The sequence below is a fragment of the Tursiops truncatus genome, chromosome 7 (genome assembly GCF_011762595.2).
Source record: "Tursiops truncatus isolate mTurTru1 chromosome 7, mTurTru1.mat.Y, whole genome shotgun sequence".
NCBI lineage: Eukaryota > Metazoa > Chordata > Mammalia > Artiodactyla > Delphinidae > Tursiops > Tursiops truncatus.
The window spans coordinates 29532175-29537690 of NC_047040.1; the positions used below are offsets into that span (position 1 = coordinate 29532175).

Below are 5516 nucleotides of genomic sequence, written 5' to 3' on the forward strand. Positions count from 1 at the left end.
GCATTCTCTTCCTGTCTTCACATGTTTGGCTGTCTCTCATCCTTAACAGATTAAGTGTCTTATCAGAAATCTTCACCAAACTCCTTCTGAAATGGGTTTTTTAATGTCTCCCTTATTATTTGGAACACAGACTCCTATTTGTTTCTTTCATAGCACTTAAAAAATTGCATTTATGTACGTGTTTGCTGAGTTCTTTATCATGTGTACTCCCCCCTGCCATTACTCTATAAGCACCAAGAGGACAGGGACCCTATCTTGTTCACCATTATATCACCATTACCTAACAGAGGGCCTAACATACAGTAGGTTCTTAATATGTATTGATTGAATGGGTGAAGAAGCTAAGGGGGATTTAGAAACACCCAGATGAGTTGGGGACCTTCCCAGACAGAAGACTTTTGCTCTGCTTCCTGTTGAACGTCTGGAATGCAATCATCTTATCAGTTCCCCCTACCACCCACCAGAGTCCCAAACTCCTGAAAGTAAATCAGGTGGTGAGCATGGTTTCGGAGGCGTGATCTAGATGGGATTCAGTTATCACTGAAAGCTGGTAAGGGGGTTTGGAAGAAAAAGTACCAGTCAGGGAGGAAGTGGAATGTGTAGTGGGAGGGAAGAGTGTTGTTGCACCAGGGCCAAATGGGAGTTATAATCAGACTTCAAGGGGTTTCCCTAGTACTAGTCAGGACTGGGGTGAACCCGGTCAGCCAGGGAAACCACTGGCCCTGATCAAACCAGAGAGGCCAGAACACAAATTACACCAAGCAACAGCTTCGCCCTGGAATGCATTCAGGCCTGGCACCAACCAGGTTGACGACCGATATTACTACGGAGCCAGAAGACACAGGTTTATGAACACAAGGACGCCCTCCACTCAATACCATAAGGTTATATAAGCAAATACACCAAGACACCATCTTGGAGTGAAGCAAGGGGGAAGAAGAGGGGTAAAAACTAAAAGACCAAAGACCAAAAAGACTAGTTACAATTGTTTTTTTTTTAATATTCATTAGTTCTTTTCTTTTTCATTTCAGTAATACTTTTTTTTGGCCTTGTTAGAGAATTGTACAATAAGCATCTGATTTGCTGTTAATCTATTAAAAATAGAGAAGGATAATTGAAAAGTATGTTGAACATCAAAGCTGATCTGGTGCTCAATGGAAAAAATGGAGAACGGACACTATCATTTTGTCTCAGTCTGCTTAACTTTAGGTTTAAATCATTGAATTGGGCTAAATTTGTTTTTCTTCTTTCTCCTGTCTTGTAAAGAAGACCACTTCAGTTTTGGAGAGCTAAGAATCTACATTTTCTTAACACATTCAAGAGACAATGTAAGAAAATTAAAAGATTTCACGGCAAATGAACAAAAGAACTCTGATGAGCTATGATTTGGAAACATGGGTCTATATGGCTGATTTGAATACTAACTATTGTTGCTTTTTGTTTGGTCCTAGAATGATTGACTTATAGACTACTAGAGCTGGGCAATTCCTTAGTACTCACGTGTTTCAATCTTCCTTATTTGACAAATGAGAAAAGATATTATTTGTTCATCCCAGTTTTATTCCTTTAAAATGCCATCCTCACCTCACAAGTCATGCCAGAACTCATATGGAAGATGTCCCCACTAAGTTACATGGATCCTCCACCTTCACTTGCCCTGCACTCCCATCCTGTCCCAGACTCTCACCCTCTGTTAATGCTTCATCCAGACTCTCCCTCCAGTGCATAACTCAATACCGTAACTCCCCCTTTAGTGGTCTGACTTCAGAGTTGGCTCCATTTCTAAGCAGTTACTCTTGCTATGGCTCTGCAGTAAAACGATCTTATGAGTAGCTCCTATCTAGATAAGCGTCTTCCTGGTTTGACCCGGCCCTCAAGACTTCACACCAGTATATTGATCAGTAGGCAACATTCTCAGGTCTGTTCTGACCTTGGCAATGAGAATAAGTATCTTTTTTATTGTTCTACATCTTGATGTCTTCAATTAGATTATAAATTCCTTGAAACAAGGATTATTCATCTTTATATTCTTCCCCACATTACCTAAGACAGTTGTTGGCATATAACTAGTGACAAAAGTATTGGTTAATTGATTTAAATCACTCCCTGATCACCAATACAACCCCACTCCATATTCTGAGTGAGCAGGGTAGGCAGCTGCTGGCTTGATATAAATTTAGAATTTAGGAAAGCTCTCCCAGCCCAAGGACTGTTTCTCTCTGCCAGGATCCCTAAAATAACCACATTACTCACCGCTTTGAGTCAAGGCCTTGAAAATTCTTGTTAAAATGCAAATGTCATTTGAGAGAGATAACATGAAGTTATCAATATCTATTAATAACATAGAATATTATTAGTTTAGCAGAGAATATGAAAGATCCAGAGGATGGAAGGGCAGATTTAAGTCAACCCCAAAATTTAGGACCTAGTAATATCAGGAACAGTATCTTGGCAATAGGTGGATGCGTATTGAAAGGAACAATTATCTCAGAAAACTTAAAGGAGGTGATGGTAAAAATGCACCTGATACAGTGAAAAATGATTAATAGTAATATAATAACTTTTTTAGGTACATACGCTGTGTCATAGTTTTCTAGGTACTTTACATATTTTAGCTCACTTTTCATTTCTTCATCTCTAAGATAGGTATAATTATTATTCCACACTTTTAGTTGAAGAAACCAAGTCAGAGAGACATTAGTGATTTGCCCAATGTCACAAAGCCAGTACGGGGTAGGGCTGGAATTGGAACAAGCTCTCTGGTTCTAGAGTTTCTAGGTTGAACCTCCAAGCCACAGCCTTCGATTGTTGTTTTCGTAATATGGTCATGATTTTAACCACAGAAAGAGGGTTGACCATTCATTCCTCTCTCACTCACCTACAATCTACGAGTTTCTCCATATGTCTATTCATTTCCATTCCTCCTACAAGCTAACCCAAGTTCTCTATTTCTTTTCTAGGAAGCACTCCCTGTCTGCCAAGCAGTGTGCCAGACCTTATCTCATTTAAGCCTCAGATAAAATATTAATAATTTCTACATGAAGAAACTAAGACATAGGAGGCTCATTACCTGCCCCCTGCGAAAGTCATTCTGTAATATTAGTCCTGGGATTTGAACCCACAAAGGCTGATTCCAGAGCCCTTAGTCATATTTCCCATGTGACCCAACCACATGGTTATCCTACAAGTTTCCTAACTCACCTCCCTTTGGCAGGTCTTTCCCCCAACACAACTCCCACATCTCAAACCCTAAGGTCCCCTCTCCTGGCTCCTAATCTGTTATTCAAGGAAATGGAGGCTGAGGTTCCCACCTTCTTCTTGCTTCTCCAGGTATAACTACCTACTGAATAGCTACTAACACATTTGACTACATTTTAAAAAAGAAGAAGAAATTAAACATTTCTCCAAGGCCACAAACAATTCAACAAACAAAGGGCAACTCAGTGGGGAGTGGGAAGGGGGGAGGGGCAAGAAAGAGGTAGGGGGTTAAGAGGTACAACTACTATGTATAAAACAAATGAGCTACAAGGAGCTCTTTCCCATCTTGCAAGATGGCGGGTGAAAAAGCTGAGAAGCCAGATACTAAGGAGAAAAAACCTGAAGCCAAGAAAGCTGATGCTGGTGACAAGGTTAAAAAGGTGAAGAAGGTTAAGAAGGGGAAGCCCCACTGAAGCCGAAACCCTGTCCTGGTCAGAGGAACTGGCAGACATTCCCGATCGGCTATGTACTCCAGAAAGGCCTTTTACAAGAGGAAGTATTCAGAAGATAAAGCCAAGGTTGAAAAGAGAAAGAAAAAGAAGGTGGAGGTTCTTGCTCCTGTCACAAAACCAGTTGGTGGTGTCAAGAATGGTGGTACCCGAGTGGTTAAATTTTGCAAAATGCCTAGGTATTATCCTACTGAAGATGTGCCCTCGAAAATTGTTGAGTTGGCAAAAAACCCTTCGGTAAGCATGTGAGAAAACTGTGTGCTAGCATCACTCCTGGGACCATTCGGATCATCCTCCCTGGGCGCCACAGAGGCAAGAGGGTCATTTTCCTGAAGCAGCTGATCAGTGGCTTGCTACTTGTGACTGGGCCCTCAATTGAGTTCCTCAGCGTAGAACACACCAGAAATTTGTCATTGCCACCTCCACCAAAATTGATATCAGTGGTGTGAAAATCCCAGAACATCTCAGAGAGAAGCTGCGTAGCTCTATTTACAATAGCCAGGACATGGAAGCAACCTAAGTGTCCATCGACAGATGAATGGATAAAGAAGATGTGGCACATATATACAATGGAATATTACTCAGCCATAAAAAGAAACGAAACTGACTTATTTGTAGTGAGGTGGATGGACCTAGAGTCTGTCAGAAAGAGAAAAACAAATACCGTATGCTAACACATATATATGGAATCTGAAAAAAAAAAAAAAAGGTTCTGAAGAACCTAGAGGCAGGACAGGAATAAAGATGCAGACGTGGAGAATGGACTTGAGGACACGGGAAGGGGGAAGGGTAAGCTGGGATGAAGTGAGAGAATGTACTGGACTTATATACACTACCAAAGGTAAAATAGGTAGCTAATGGGAAGCAGCCACATAGCACAGGGAGATCAGCTCAGTGCTTTGTGACCACCTAGAGGGGTGGGATAGGGAGGGTGGGAGGGAGACGCAAGAGGGAGGGGATATGGGGATATATGTATACACATAGCTGATTCACTTTTTGATACAGCAGAAACTAAGACACCATTGTAAAGCAATTATACGCCAATAAAAATGCTTTAAAAAAAATTTTTTTTTTTAGAAAGAAGTTGCGTGGGCTTCCCTGGTGGCACAGTGGTTGAGAGTCCGCCTGCCGATGCAGGGAACACGGGTTCGTGCCCCGGTCCGGGAAGATCCCACATGCCACAGAGCGGCTGGGCCCGTGAGCCATGGCCGCTGAGACTGCACGTCTGGAGCCTGTGCTCCGCAACGGGAGAGGCCACAACAGTGAGAGGCCCGCGTATCGCAAAAAAAAAGAAGCTGCGTAAGCTCAGGCACCAGGAAGGTGAGATCTTCAACACGCAGAGAGAGAACTACGAGATTACAGAGCAGAGCAAGGTAGATCAGAAAGCTGCGGACTCACAAATTCTGCGAAGAGTCAAAGCTGTTCCTCAGCTCCAGGGCTACCTTCGCTCTGTATTTGCTCTCACAAATAGAATTTATCCTCACAAAGTAGTGTTCTAAACTTCTTACAAAGAACCTAAATAATAATAATAATATTATTAATTATTATTTAATTAATAATAATTAAATAACTGACCCATTTGAAAAAAAAAAGCTGCAAGGATATATACAACACAGGGAATAGTACAACACAGGGAATATAACCAATATTTTGTAACTATAAATGAAATATAACTTTTAAAAATTGTGAAACACTATGTTGCACACCTGATGCTTATACAGTATTGTACCCCAATTAAACTATACCTCAATTAAAGGGGGAGGGCAATTCAGGAAAATATTTATAGCATATGTAGCAAAGGGCTAATTT

General features: G+C 41.3%; 1 pseudogene; it reads left to right on the forward strand.

Annotated features, from left to right (window-relative positions):
* Positions 1 to 3551: 3551 nt before the first annotated feature.
* Positions 3552 to 5206, forward strand: LOC101322803 (large ribosomal subunit protein eL6-like; annotated as a pseudogene).
* Positions 5207 to 5516: the final 310 nt, after the last annotated feature.